Source organism: Pelodiscus sinensis, chromosome 5 (genome assembly GCF_049634645.1).
Source record: "Pelodiscus sinensis isolate JC-2024 chromosome 5, ASM4963464v1, whole genome shotgun sequence".
NCBI lineage: Eukaryota > Metazoa > Chordata > Testudines > Trionychidae > Pelodiscus > Pelodiscus sinensis.
The window spans coordinates 68,084,711-68,100,190 of NC_134715.1; the positions used below are offsets into that span (position 1 = coordinate 68,084,711).

Genomic DNA, 15,480 nt, shown 5'->3' on the forward strand with positions numbered 1-15,480 from the left:
TACCTTAGGGACATCTTTTTTCCTATTTTCCCTTAGCTTCATTTATGGAAAGTTGTTATGCCCAGAAGTTCTTTAGGCTTCTAATTTTGGCATAGTTACACAAAAACGTTGTCTTTGTACCAAATTGTACACCCATTTCAAGCGTATTATTATATATGCATGTGTAATATGTACGTGACTCTCTGCACATGTTTTAATTTCATTTAGCTGACCGCATTTCTGAAAGTAGACATGTTTGTTCCAAAACATCCACATTTGGTATTGGCCAGTGTCGGCAAACAGGATACTGGGCTAGATGGACCTTTGGTCTGACCCAGTATAGCCATTCTTATGTTCTTATGCGGAAGAGCAGAGGAGCCTACCATGTCTGTGCCCTTCTTCTCCCTTCAGCCTAATAATCCTCACGACTAGAAGTGAGATGGAAAGATTTCAGATATGTTGGATTCGGAGATGGGTCAGATCAATGTCCAAGGAAATGGTATTAGCAACTATGTTTAAATGAATTTGGGGTGGAAGGCAATAATGTGTGTTTTCAACCAAAACAATGTGGATTCAAAGAGATTGTAATCAAGAGATAATGAATTAATTATCGTTCACATTTATCTGGGCTGTGCCCAAGAGCCAACCAATAATTGTGTCAGTCCCTGGCCTGAAAAGTTTAGTCTCCATAGACAGAACAGACATGAGGCCTGACAATGGATCTAATACACTAGGAGCAATGCGATGGCAACAAACCTCGTGTTAGTCACCAATATTTTTCTTCAAGGCCTTATGCTGGGGTGGGGAGAGGAGGAGGGCACCACCAGGGTGGAAGTCCCTGCACAGTCCTAAACACAGGGAGATTCCAGTACAGTAGGCCTAGCTGGGGTCCCATTTTGTCCTTCACCATCCCAGTGCAGCAATCCTGCTTTGGCTGCTTCTTCTCCTACATTTGGGAGTGAAGGAAAGAAGGGTGCTGGACTGATACTTGAATGAGTCAGGCCAAAGGGATAGCTTTTTGAGAAGGGGAGCAAAGCTATGTGGGGTGAGAGAGACTGCAGTGGAGATGTTGAGAGTGAGGCCAGGAGGTTAAGGATTGACTTGAGTGCAGTCCAGAAATACTGATATAGAGAACCAAAATTTGAAATGGCTCTTCAACATAGCGGACAAAGATATTTAAAAATATCCAGTGGCTGGAAGTTGAAGTAGAAAAATAAGGTGTGAATTTTTAACAGTGAAGGAATTAAACATTTGAACAATTTACCAAGGATTGTGGTAGATATTCTCCATTACTGGATTTTTTTTAAAAAAATATGATTGGATGCTTTTTAAAAGATGCTTTTTAAAAGATCAGGATCTACTGGTAGATCTTGGAGCCTCTGACATATGATCCTGACTAGTTTGGCCAGGGAGCTATCAAGCACTGGCACTGCAGTTACTCCTTCACCTACTGTCCTGCTGCTCCTGGCCGTCTCTTGCTTGCTGTGCAGAGTGTGGGAGGGAGAAGAGGGGGGTGCTGATGTCAGGGTGTCCCTTCTCCCCCCACTTCTGTTCTCTATCGCCACACAGAGAGAAGGGGATGAAGAGAGCTTGGTAATGCAAACCTGTAACTCTCATGCACTGTGTGTGTGTGTCTGTCATTTTCACAAACACACACTGTCCTTTTCTTTCATCTCCTGATCCAACAAATACAAGGGCGGGGGGGGGGTTGTACTACTTTTACTGCTTGCAAATTGTGTTAGTTTCAGTTTTTGACTGGTCTGTGCATTTTATAATTTTCATTTCTCTCTTACGCTTACATTTAATTCTTTGAGTAGTGAGGTCTAACATGCCTAACCTGTTGTGGCTGGAGTAATTAATCCTATGGTAATTGCTACTCCTGGAAGTGGATGACATGTCCCTTCAGCCCCTGAGAGAGGCAGAGCAGGGTCTCCACATGTGGTCCTTGCCTGCAGACACCATTTCTGTAGCTACTATTGATCAGTAATGGGGAACTGTGGCCAGCAGAGGTTGTGGGCTCAGTGCCTGTAGATGAGGCCAGCACATGATGCCATGGAGCCATTGATGTACATACCTGCTGCTTTCAGAAGTGGTGCAAGACCAGGGCAGGAGTAAGCCTGCCTTAACCCTACTGCTCCACCAGATGGAAACCGTCTCAGTTAAATGGTACTCAGCCAGAGCCTGCTTCTTGAACCCCTGTTCCAGCCCTGAACCTCCTCCTACATCTGAGGCAGGTGGTTGAGTATGAGTCCCCCTTCACCCAAACTCCTTCCTGGAGCTTGCACCCTGAAACCCCTTCTGGACCCCAATTCCCCACCCTGGGCTAAGCCCAGAGTCCCTCCCACACTCCAAATCCCTTGGCCCAAGAACAGAGCCTGCACCCCAACCTCCTACCCTAGCCTAGTGAAAGTGAGTGAGAATGGGAGGAAGAGACATGGAGGCTATGTCTACACTGCAGAGTTTTTGTGCAAAAACTCACGGAGCGTCCACACCTCAAGCATGTTTTTGCGCAAGAAAACTTACAGCGAATCTACAGAATAGAGGGGTTTTGCGGTATAGGCATTCCTCTTTCTATGAGGAATAACTCCTTTTTGCGCAAGAGCTCCTGCACAAAAAGGTGTGTGTGGATGGAAAACAGGAGTTTTTGGTGCAAAAACAGCCTATCGAAAGAAGCATAGGTACCCTGGTGGCCATTCTGTTAATGGCAACGAGAGCTTTCCTGAGAGAGAGCGTCCATGCAGCGTGGACGCTCTCTTGCGCAAGAAGTTTTTATGGAATATCTCTTCCACAAAAAGCTTCTTGCGCAAGAAGCCTGCGGTGTAGACATAGCCGGAGTGAGCAGGGCGAGGCCTCAGAGAAGGGGTAGAGCAGGAGCGGGGCCTCAAAGAATGGGTGGGAATCATAGAACATTAGAACAGGAAGAGACCTTGAGAGGTCATCGAATCCAGTCCCCTGCCTCATGGGAGGACCCAGTACTGTCTAGACCATCCCTGATAGACATTTATCTAACTTTTAAATATCTCCAGAGATAGAGATTCCACAACCGCCCTAGGCAATTTATTACCACCCTGACAGATAGAAAGTTTTTTCTAGTGTCCAACCTAAACCTCCCTTGCTGCAGTTTAAGCCCATTGCTTCTTGTCCTGACATCAGAGGCCAAGGAGAACAATTTGTCTCCTTCCTCTTTGTAACACCCTTTTAGATATGTGAAAACTGTTATCATGTCCCCTCTTAGTCTCTTCTCCTTTTCAAACTAAACAAGCCCAGTTCTTTCAGTCTTCCTTCATAGCTCATGTTATCTAGCCCTTTAATCATTTTTGTTGCTGTTCTCTGGACCTTCTCCAGTTTCTTGAAATGTGGTAACCTGAACTGGACACAATACCCCAATGAGGCCTAATCAGCCCAGAGCAGAGTGAAGAATGACTTCTCGTGTCATGCTCACAACACTCCTGTTAATGCATCCCAGAATCGTGTGTGGGATTTTTTTTTCCTTTTGCTTTTTGCAACTGTGTCACACTGTTGACTCATATTTAGCTTGTGGTCCACTGTGATCGCTAGATCCCTTTCTGCAGTACTGCTTCCTAGAGAGTCGCTTCTCATTCTGTATGTGTGAAACTGGTTGTTCCTTTCTAAATGGAGTACTCTGTATTTGTCCTTATTAAACTTCATCCTATTTCCCATTTCTCTCTTTTGTCCAGATCATTTTGAATTATGACCCTATCCTCCAAAGCAGTTGCAGTTGCTATCATCTGCAAACTTAATAAATGTACTCTCTCTGCCAATATCTAAATCATTGATGAAGATATTGAACAAACTGGTCCCAAAACAGACCCCCTGCAGAGCCCTACTTGTTATGCCCTTCCAGTATGATTGTGAACCATTAATAACCACTCTCTGAGAACAGTTATCCAAACAGTTATGCACCCACCTTATAGTAGCCCCATCTAGGTTGTATTTCCCTAGTTTATTGATAAGAAGGTAATGCAAGACCATGTCAAATGCCTTACTAAAGTCTAGGTATACCATGTCCTCCACTTCTCCCTTATCCAAAGACTACTTACCCTATCAAAGAAAGCTATCCGATTGGTTTGACATTATTTGTTCTTTACAAATCCATGCTGGCTGTTACCTATCACCTTATTATCTTCCAGATGAATTCCTTAATTACTTGCTCAGTTATCTTTCCTGGCACAGAAGTTAAACTGACCAGTCTATAGTTTCCTGGGTTGTTTTTATTTCCTTTTTATAGATGGGCACTATATTTGCCCTTTTCCAGTCTTCTGACATCTCTCCTGTCTTCCATGATTTTTCAAAGATGATAGCTAAAGGCTCAAATACCTCCTCTATCCATTCCTTGAGTATTCTATGGTGCATTTCATGAGGACAGAAGCAGAGCAAGGGTATTTGGGTTTGAGGTAGATCTTACATTGCACTTAAATTGAAAAAGTGATCTTGTGGTTAAACAGATTGGAGTCCGTGCTCTAGTCCAAACAGAAAATGAGGCAGGGAAATCCTGTGGTCCATGTGATCAATTGGTCTGACCTGCGTAACAATGGTTTAGTCTGGCTGTATAATCTATGAATTAAAGCACGTCAGGTTGGGAAGCAAGAGGGAAGGGATGGAGGGGAAGCAGAAGGCATCAAGAAACCTTGGTGGCAGAGGAGAGAATATGTTGGAGGAAAGAATCACAAGATGACGACTTTGTCATTTCTCCAGGACTTGTTGGACCCAACCCCACCTTTTCCCACCCCTATTCCATCCTGTCCTGCCTCCACTCCTCTCCTTCCCCCCAATACCTCCTGCATGGCACTGAGGGTCAGGGGTAGGAGCTTATAAGCAGAGCCTGCTAGTAGTGCTGCCAATGGGTACTGGGCTCTTTTTTTTTCTATGGGTAATCCAGCCTTGGAAAACAATAGTCAAGAAGAAGAATGAAACTGTTTTTTGAAGAAGACCGCAAACCCTAGATCTTCAAAATTGCTTAGGCATCTAACTCCCACTGAAATCTTGAGAAAAAGAGGTGGGAGAATTTGTGGAAGGAGTCAATGGTTGGAAATCAATGACTGCAGGATAAGCAGATTTAATTTTAAAAAATATTGTGTGTCGGATTGTCTTTCTCCCAAACTTTAATGATCAGTATAATTCCATCAGAGTAAATGGAATGAAACCAATGTAAAACCACTGCAAGAAGAGAATCAGAACAATCATGTCTCTTTAAACTGACTGACCTGTGCTTTACAGACAATCTGAATGATTCCTGTTTGGCTGAACACATTCATATAGGCATTCATACAACAGAGTATTACTCAGAACAATCCAAGAGAGTATGTCCTTGAAAATAGCTACCATTTCAATGGTAAAGGATTACTGAAACCTTAATTAGGCAGAAAGAGAAGTGTAAGTGATAGCTTCAAAAAAAAACTGGCAAGCTCTGATGCAAATATTTAATGAGATAAATTAAAGTAACGTATACAATACAAATATTTGTATTTAGGGGATTACCCTATAAGGTACAGAGTGCTCTTTTGGGTGGTGCTAAGCACCTTCAATTCTCTTGGACTTCTTGGGTGTCGAAGGTGGTCAACACCTCACAGAATTAAGCCCTAATTTGACATATGTAGTTCAAACATTTATCAGTAGAGGGCAGCTCTAGACAAGCAGAACACTATACAGAGTGAAGAAAGAAAGGTTGATGATTTTGTAAGTACAGAAGATTTTCGGTCCTCCAAACCAATAAAGATGGAGCTTTTCAGAGAATTAAAGTAGGCCAACAGAATAAGGGAAAAGATGGTCACTTTTAAAATTCAGGTGAAGAGTAAATTTGATTCAAAGGTAACAATGGTACCGTCTGTTTTATTTTGCAATAATAAACTGGAGGTTTATTTTCAAGGTAAGATTACACTGTAATCAAAGGTTCTTCGTTGAGTAGTGTCCCCGCTGGTGCTCCACGAAAGGTGTTGGGCTCATTCCGGCGCTGCATTCTGGAAAGATTTCATTAGCAGTAGCCCCCTGCTGGACCGTGCATGCGCAGATGCCATCTCACACCGTTCGCGCCCTTTCTGCGATGTGCAGTCCGGCCCGCCAGTTCCTCCTAACCATCCATAGCTGCAGACTGAGTTGGGACGAGCTCCTTCCTCCATTCTGAGGAGAAATAGAGAAAAGTTGTTAGAGAGTAGAAAGTTTGTTTTTTGTCCCAGTTTGCCCCCCTCCCGATAGCTTAGTTAGTTCATTCCAGTTTTTTTTTTTTAAAGAGCTTTTATGTACATAGTTCTTCAGCCTCTCGACTGAGTTCATAGAGACTGTACTGGACAGATTTCTGTTGACATCATGCCCGGCTCCCCTGGTTTTAAAAAGTGTGCCTCATGTCGCGATGCCAAGCCAGCGTCGGACGGCCATTCCCGTTGTATAAAGTGATTGCGAGAAGGTCTCATTCCCCAAAAGTGCACACATTGTTCAAAACTAACTGCCCGCACAAGATGGGACAGAGAAATGCAGCTAAAAATGCTGCTGTTTAACAAGGCATTATAGCCGCTGTCTGCAGACATTTCAACGGATGAAGCTGCTGTGGCATGTAAGTCCCGTGAAAAGAAGAGTTCTGCTCCTGCCAGGAGTGTTAGTGTGGGAGATGCACTAAGCACATCTGGGTTGCCACCCAAGCATGCAGAGGTCAAGGCATCCAAAGGCCGCAGTACCTCCGTGCCTAGTCCCACAATTACATCTGAGCTGGTGCCGGCAGCACGCATGGCACCGTGACCTGCATCAGCACTGGCAACGGCACCAAGTGAACCATGTGCCTCCGCGAGATCGGCGGTGATGGCACCGATGGCCCTGGCACCAAAGCGGATGGCACCGCTTCTGTCTCTGTTGGCACCGATGTCGTCTGCACTGGGTCTGGCTCTACCAGCACTGGCACCACCGGCACCGCTAACACCACCTCGGTGCCGAGAGAGGTCAGAACCAAGGTCCTTCGACTTCACACCGAATAGCCCAATACTCACAGCTCCGCCTCCCTTACATGCCTCCACAATATCAACTAAGGCAAAATAGAAAGCTAGGCATGTGCATGCACCAACGCCCAGCCCTGAGATGGCTGTTTTTTCTCCAGAGCCTTCTCATCCACCTCCCCATCTCTCAGAATTCATGGCCACGAGCACTACATCTCACCTCCACAACGACATTTGATATCCTCACGTCGGTCCCGCACCCCTCCTCATCATTACCGGTCCTATCGCTCTCATTCACCCTCGCACTACACAGTGCGGTCAAGGTCACCGGTGTCTCCAACTCCCTCACAGTACTCTCACTACTACAGGAGCACAAGCTCCTATTCTCTGAGGCACTCTCCTTATTATTATCACCATCGTAGCCGACGTTACACTTATTACTACCCTGAATGACTACGCTCGCGCAGTACAGTGCACTCAGCATCCAGGTCACCTAGACCGGCTCAATCCCGATCTCCATACCGTAAGGCCTGGAGCATTCCACCTCCTGAGCAAGCTCCACTGACACTCACGGGTGCTGCACTCTACCTCTAGCCACCATGAGTGGGATGACAGTCTACCCCCCACCTGGGAGCAACAGCACATGGACTCCCCCACAAATCAATTGTCCTCCTCACCAGACGATGCAGTTTTTCAGGGTGACTCTTCCCCTGTAGATGATTATAAACAGTTCTAGGAGCTATTTAAAAGGGTATCCCAGTCTCAGGAACTACACATAACGGACATGCCACAAAAACAACATCTCCTGAAAAATTTACAGCTGTCCCAGAAATCTAAATTGGCTCTCCCCTTTGACGAAGCCATCCTGGAAATTGCCAACAATATATGGCAAACTCTAGCTTCTGCGCCACCTACCAATAAGTGGGCAGATAAGTATTTTGTTGCCGCTAAAGACACAGAATTTTTATTCACGCATCCCCAGCCCAATTCCATCGTTATGGATGCCGCACAACAAAGATCAAAGACAGCGCAGGGCAGGAATGCAGCACCTGATAAGGATGCGAAATGGCTGGACTTGTTGGGCAGAAAAGTCTATTCTTCTGCCGTGGCCACCCTTAGGATGGCTAATTATGCAGCTCAACTTGACAATCATGATTTCAACAATTACTCCAAGCTTGTCACCCTCATAGAATACTTGCCTGAGGCTCAGAGGAAAATCTTGAAAACCGTGGTGCAGGAAGGCTACACAGCAGCCCGTACAGCGCTGCAAATCACCCTCGACATGGCCTCTCAGATTACGGCAACATCAGTGGTCATTCGCCGTGCTTCCTGGCTCCACCTGGCAGCTGTTCCAAAAGACCTCCAACCAAAGGTCAAGGACTTACCCTTTGATCATCAGTTGCTGTTTGCTCAGAACACCGATCAGGTCTTTCATTCCGGCAAAGATTCTCGCACCACTCTGAGGACACTCGGAATGTATACTCCACCATTCAGGCTCAAGAGATTTGGTTCCTATAATAAACAAAGACCATTCTCCTATGCTGCACCCCGCTTCAGGCCATATGATCAGCCAAGGCAGAGACAATGACCTCAGCAACGTCGCCAACAACCCAGTAAGACGTCCAACCAACAATGCACTCAGCAGAAGGTTTGACGTGTCGATCGAGAGACTGCATACTATCCCTCTTACAGAGGCTCCACACAATGCGACCAAATTAGTTCATCATCAGTTGAGACCATATCACCTCCGCTGGTTTGCTATAACCACAGACTGTTGGATCAGGGAGATCGTCACATCCGGCCTCACCATTCCATTTTCTATCCGGCCCCCTCCCACTCCTCCTTTCCTGCCCCTCTTCAGGGACACCTCTCATGAACCGCTTCTACAACAACAGGTCTCACGCCTACTAACCATCGGGGCTGTGGAGAGTGTACTGTATCAATTCAGAGGAAAAGGCTTCTATTCCTGGTACAGCCTCACTCAAAAGAAGTCTGGAGGATGGAGACCTATCCTGGACCTCTGCAAGCTCAACCGCCACCTTTGAAAACAAACATTCAAGATGGTCACATTAGCCTCTATCATTCCAGCCTTAAACAAAGGGGATTGATTCGCGTCCCTTGATCTCCAGGATGCGTGTTTCCACGTAACAGTTCACCCGGCCCACAGGAGATTCCTCCGTACTGGGTGATGAACGTTATCAGTACAGGGTGCTACCGTTTGGCCTCTCGGCAACACCAAGCGTGTTCTCCAAAACCTAGCCGTCGTAGCCACCTACCTTCGATGCTGCGGCATCACCATCTTCCCCTATTTGGACAACTGCCTACAGAAGGCCCCAACTGCAGAAAAAGCTATGGCGGCAGTCAGGACAACCAGAGCAACATTCGAAGCCCTAGGGCTTATTATCAACCTCCTGAAGTCTTCCCTAGCTCCTTTGCAGTCTCTCAGGTTCATCGGGGCGAGGCTGGATTCCACAACAGTGGCCGTGAACTTACCTCTCAACAGGTCGCTTACCAACCAAGACCTAGGGAATACTCTACTCACCACCCCCATACTCACCTGCCTAAAACTGCTGGGGCACATGGTGGCCACCACTGATGTAGTTCCCCATGAGAGACTCCATTTGATGTGTCTTCAGCATTAGGTGCTCACAATATATACACTGGGCACCCAGAATACACGCAAGTCTGTGGTTGTCCCCAAACACGTGAGATACTCATTACCGTGGTGGCTCAACCCGAAGAATACCCTAGTGGATGTCCCCTTTCATGGCCAGAAACCAGCAGTACAAATCATCATGGACGCGTCTTTAATTGGTTGGGGAGCCTATATGCACCATTACCAAGCTCAGGGACTATGGACGCATCAGGAGTCCCTCCTGCACATAAACTTTTTAGAGTTGCAGTCAGTGTTCAATTCCTGAAAAGATTTCCTGCACACAATATGAGGAATCCCAGTACAGATCTTCACTGACAACATTTGCGCTGCCTACTACATCAGTTGGCAGGGCGGTGCCAGATCCCGATCCCTCTGTGCTGAATCCATCCATTTATGGAATTGGGCTATCCAGCATGGAATCACACTCACTGCTGCATACCTGCCCGGCAAGAGCAATACTATTGCTGATGCTCTCAGCAGGCCCTTTCCTCTACAGCACAAGTGGGAATTGCTAGACAAAGTAGTCTGCAGCCTCTTCGAGCACTGGGGATACCCCTCCATAGACCTTTTTGCCACTCAGGACAACAGAAAGTGCCACCTCAACTGCTCAAGAGAAGGCATGGGCACAACTTCTCAGGGAGATGCCTTCCTTATCGATTGGGGAACGCAATGCTTACTGTATGCTTTTCCCCCAATCCCACTTATTCCACATGACGGCTGCCGCAGTTACGCAATTTACAGTCTCAGCACCATGGGTTGCTCCTTCATCCTCACATCGACTGATTACCCCTGACGACATGGCTCCTAGCTGGCTCCAAGGTGCTGAAATGATTTGCTCTCAGGTGGAGAAAGACATTCTTATCCATAGTAGGCGTCAGCACACCCAAAAGACCTACCTTCGCAAATGGCGTTGGTTCCAGTCGTGGTGTGAGGCAAGAGGTGTCGACCTTCTATCTATACCTATCCAGCAGATTCTTGATTATATTCTTCACCTGAAGTCAGAGGATCTGGCGATGTCCTCATTTAAGGTCCACTTGGCAGCAATTTCTGCCTTCTGTCCTCCCATCGACGGCAGCTCGTTTTTTGTGCATCTGCTGACCAAAAGATTTTTGAAGGGTGTTGTAAACCTATATCCTCCTCACAGACCACCTCCGGAGCCTTGGGACCTAGGCCTAGTCCTGGACACGCTGACTCGTTCCCCTTTCGAGCCCCTAGCGACATGCGACCTGCACACACTCACCATGATAGTGGCATTCCTGCTTGCCATCACTTCTGCACAATGTGTGAATGAGCTGGCAGCACTCGCCGCTGATCCCCCCCATACCTTATTTACTGAGCGGGGAGTGACACTTCACATTCACCCAGCATTTCTGCCAAAGGTTAATTCGCCCTTCCATATAAACGAACCTATAAGTTTACCTGCCTTTTACCCAAAACCGCATTCCACCATGGAGGAGATGCACCTACATATACTGGACGTGAAGAGAGCGCTTGCCTTTTATCTAGAGAGGATGCACCCTTTTCGAAAATCGCAGCATCTCTTATTGTCTGTAGCAGACCATTCTAAGGGCCAGCAACTTTCCTCACAACGTATTTCCACTCTCATCGTTGCCTGCATCATTCGCTGTTACTCTTTGTGTAACAGATTGTTACCTTACAGACCGAAGGTACGTTCTGCTAGAAGCATTGCTACTTCCACAGCCTTCCTCAAGGGTGTACCATTACGTGATATATGCCGTGTTGCTACCTGGTCTTCTACCTTGACATTTGCCAGACATTATGCCCTTGCAAGCACGCTAGCGACCGACACTACAGTGGCTCAGGCAGTCCTCTCTACGGTACAGAGACCTTGATTCCGAAGCATCATACTACTGCCAAACCACTGCTTCATACTCACCTTTAGTGGAGCACCCATGGGCACACTACTTGACAAAGAAGAAAGAGTTACTCACCTGTGCAGTAACGTCTGTTCTTTGAGATGTGTGTCCCCGTGGGTGCTCCAGGACCCGCCCTCTTCCCTGCTTTGGAACTACTGTCTTTGTGTTTTTCAGATAGTTCTGACTAGGAGGAACTGGTAGGCCGGATCGCGCGTCACAGAAAGGGCGCGAGACGGCGTCTGCGCATGCACGGTCTGGCGGGGGGCTACTGCTAATGAAAACTCTCTGGACTGCGGTGCCGGGACGAGCCGGACACCTTTAGTGGTGCACTCACGGGGACACACATTTAGAAGAACAGACGTTACTGCACAGGTGAGTAACTCTTTCTTATTCTTTTAATTGCAGGGAGAGGAGTGTGATTAATTTATCGACCTTTCAACATAAAGTCTTAAATAAAATGAAAATGTTTCAAAATACAAATACAATTAGGATTTTCTAAGAGAAAATAAAAATATAAACATAGACTAATTTTCATCTGAAGAGAAACTTATTTCTCGCCTTTACGTAGAGTCTCTACAAGTACTCCATTTCAGGTGCATGAGCCCCACGCACTTTTGATCAGAGACTCATTACCAGTATCCATTCAGCCTGTACACGTGCCCTAGAAATACTCATGCTCCAAACTGAGACTATGGGATGCACAGGCAAACTGGACAAACAGTTCTTTCTCAACTGTCTCTGCTGTGACTGTAGCGAGAAAATGTCAGTTACTTCCCCTTAGGCAATTTCACTTATCTTAGTTTGTTTTAGATTAGAGTAATCTGGTTCTAGTTAGTTAACTATTTCTTATTTGAAGGTTTGTTATTTCCTTCTTCATAGGAATCTTTCCTCCTAGAGAAGGGCATGCCCAGTGCACTGTGTTTAAAATGCTGACTCACATGACATAAGGCCATCCCATTCAGCAATGGATTCTAAGTATGTTCATAGTGTAGGAGAATCCTTTGTCATGCAGAAATGTAACTTCTGTTTAGCCCTGAAATCCCAGGCAAGAAAGAAACAGGAAACCAAGCTGTGACTATTTATGATGGAGCATTCCCTTCAACCTGGTATGGAGTACAGGTCAGTAGAATCCCTTGTACATCAGTCTCTGCAGGTATGTAGTGCCCTGCAGACCACTTCCCAGCACTCCCCTAGAAGAGGGGAAGGCTTCAGAGACTTCCTCTAAATGTTGCAAGAAGAGGAGTCTAACTTACCTTTTAAAGAATCCACGTTGAAAGACCATGCTCTCCAAGCAAATCAATGGTCTCAAAAGCCTCCGCCTCTAGGCACAGTACCACAGAGGCTAGGGGCCCTCTGACACTGGTGGGTTGGAGAGACCATGTAGGCCTAACAGCAAATGTGGTTCAAAGAAGGTATAAGTGCCATCTGGAAGAGATTCTTAAAAGAGGTGAGAAGAGATCCCGTTCACTCTTTACCAAAGCAATAAAAAATGAGGAGTCCTATTTTGTTATGGAATTGCTGTATATGGGCTTGCATACCGGTTTGGCAGCGTATTTCCCTGGAAGGCAAAATATCACAGCTGACGCTCTTAGCAGTTCTTTTCCTCAAGACTAGGATTGGGAGGTAGACTCTGGTACTTATTAATATTTTAGACTCGGGGGCTAAGTTGGACCTATTCTCCATGGCATCAATCAAAATATGTCTCCTGATTTAAATCCCAAAGGGACAGTTTAGGCTGTGATTCATTGGTGGAGTACCTTCTTCCCATGGACAGGAAGGTATTTTATTTGTTTCCCCCACTTCCTCTGATTCTCATATGGTGAAGATGATCATACAAGACAAAGCCAGAATTATCCTAGGGAATGTCTACACTGCAATGTTGTGTGTACCTATATAGCATGCCGTTATTTCAAAATAATTTTTGAGATGGAGAACTCCTGTAACTCTCATTTCACAAGGAGTAAGGAAAGTCAAAGGAAGAGTGTAGACAGCGCCAAAAGCCAAATTAAGCTATTTCGACTTCAGCTATGCAATTGATGTAGTTGAAATTACATACCTTAATTCAACTTTTGCCCTGCAATGTAGACATGGCCCTAGTGGCCTGACATGGTCAAGGCATATATGATTTCCTTACCTGCTTCAGCTAGCTCAGTCCAGATATAAATCCTCCAATCATTCCTCAACTTCTCTTACAGGGCATTGGTCAACTGCTATATCCCAGTCTGAGAACTATACACCTCAACATTTGATTCTTCAGAGGTTCATTGGGTTAGAGTCAGTCTGTTCTGCAGAGGTACAACAGATATTGCTAAAGAATAGAAAAGAAACTACCAGAATTACTTACCTTCAAAAGTGGAAAATACTTTGTGAACGGTGTAACCTCCAGAATCTGCCCCTCTTTTACTGGTTCTGGACTACCTGTTGCATTTAAAGAAAACATAGTTGACAAGCTTTCTCAAGGTTCACTCAGCTGCATTAGCAGCTTTTCATTCCACAATTAAGATGTTCTCTCTGTTTGCTCATCCTGCAATTATAAGGTTCCTGGAAGGCTTGAAAAACAATTTTCCACAGGTGAAAGCCCCTATGTTGGTTTTGGACATCAATCTGGTTCTTAAAAATCACATGAAACTCTTTCTCATGAAACCAATGGCAACCTGCTCCTTATATAATTTATCTACGAAGAATGCCTTTTTAGTGGCTGTTTCATCAGCCCAAAGAGTGAACAAAATTGGAGTCTTAGCAGCAGACTCTCATTTCACAATTCTACAAGGACAAGGTTTCTTATGCCACAGCCCAGATTCCTTCCTAAAGTATCAACTGAATTTCATTTGAATCAGATTATTCATCTACCATTTTTCTTTCAAACGTCATCTAAATTCCATTTTGTAGCCTGCTTTCAGCATCTGGATGTCCGAAGAATGCTAGTTGTCTACCTAGACAGACTAGTACAGTTTGGTAATTTCCTATAAATGTGAGTGGGGGAAGGAAAAAAATGAATCTCTTGGCAGCACTCCTAACTAGCACATCTTTGTGTAACTTGCAAGTAATCTGCAAGGTTCTTCTCTCCCAAGGTTCCAAAGGAAAAACTGCAAACAAATGGCTAGTGAAGTTTTTTAAGTTCCTGGTGAGTGAGGGAGTGATCTTGGGGCAGCACATGTGCAAATCTATAGTTTCGGAGTTTTAAAATGAAGATCCAGGAAACTTCGAGAGAGAACAGCAAATGATTTTTAAAACAGGCTTTTATTGTCAGTGAGCCACTCTGGATGAGTTAATAGGTCTTTTCCATCTCTTACTTCTAGGGGCTAGATTCTGACATCAGGCAGAGCCCTACCTAGCCAGGGATCAAACACAAGTTAAACTGGGATGTTCTGGCAGCAATAACACCTGCTTGTCCAGGCTCAGCTGTTCTGGTTAGCAAGTAGAGGAGTGTAAAGTTACATCTCTGTGCGCTCCCTGTTCACATGCTCTGGGAAAGAAGGGACAGGGCACTCGGCACCTACTTCCTCCTAAATACCCAGAACAAACATACAAGCAGTCTAAACAGGGATGAGAGAACTCTTACATAGGCATGTGATCCAAGTCACAGTCTACTCGCAGATGTTATTCTCCATTTCTACCAACTTCAGTGAGAGTTGAAAACGTTTAGGAGAGGCTTCCTGTACCACACAGGATCAAGCCCTAAGAAAAAAGCAATGAGTAATAAGCAACATGAGTTTATAAAAGACATTTGTGCTAAACAAACACTAGGTCTATATCTATACTACACAGCTTTTAGCAACATGGCAGTGCCAACATAGTCATGTCACTAACAGCTTGGCAGTGTAGCTGCTGTTGTTTGCACTTTTACCTACAAAATACTTCTATCCCCACCTAACCCCATGAACTGCATTGTTTATATTAGCCAACAAAGTGTTTGCACTAGCACTTACCGCAGCAAAACTTTTCTTGTTTGCACCTCTGAACGACAAAAGTTTTGTCAATTGGCAGTGTAGACATAGCATAGCAGTGAAGTGACTGCAGTGAATTC

General features: G+C 45.4%; 1 protein-coding gene and 1 long non-coding RNA gene across 16 annotated transcripts in view; one reads left to right on the forward strand and one right to left on the reverse strand.

The window, feature by feature from the left end:
* GALNTL6 (polypeptide N-acetylgalactosaminyltransferase like 6) overlaps positions 1 to 15,480 on the forward strand; it is an 837,664-nt gene that overhangs the window by 808,591 nt on the left and 13,593 nt on the right. The gene's annotated exons all lie outside the window — the stretch shown is intronic.
* Positions 5,409 to 15,480, reverse strand: part of LOC102454898 (uncharacterized) — a 105,349-nt gene continuing 95,277 nt past the window's right edge. For 8 of the 11 annotated variants that reach the window (XR_012904227.1, XR_012904230.1, XR_012904231.1 and 5 more), the window contains 6 exons: positions 15,016 to 15,131; positions 12,707 to 13,871; positions 10,473 to 10,667; positions 8,833 to 8,959; positions 8,306 to 8,432; positions 5,409 to 6,117 (listed from right to left, as the gene is read on the reverse strand). This is a non-coding gene — a long non-coding RNA (uncharacterized LOC102454898). Of the gene's footprint in view, positions 6,118 to 8,305; positions 8,433 to 8,832; positions 8,960 to 10,472; positions 10,671 to 12,706; positions 13,872 to 15,015; positions 15,132 to 15,480 lie in introns of all 11 variants that reach the window. The other 3 variants (XR_012904237.1, XR_012904236.1, XR_012904229.1) reach the window with 3 other exon arrangements.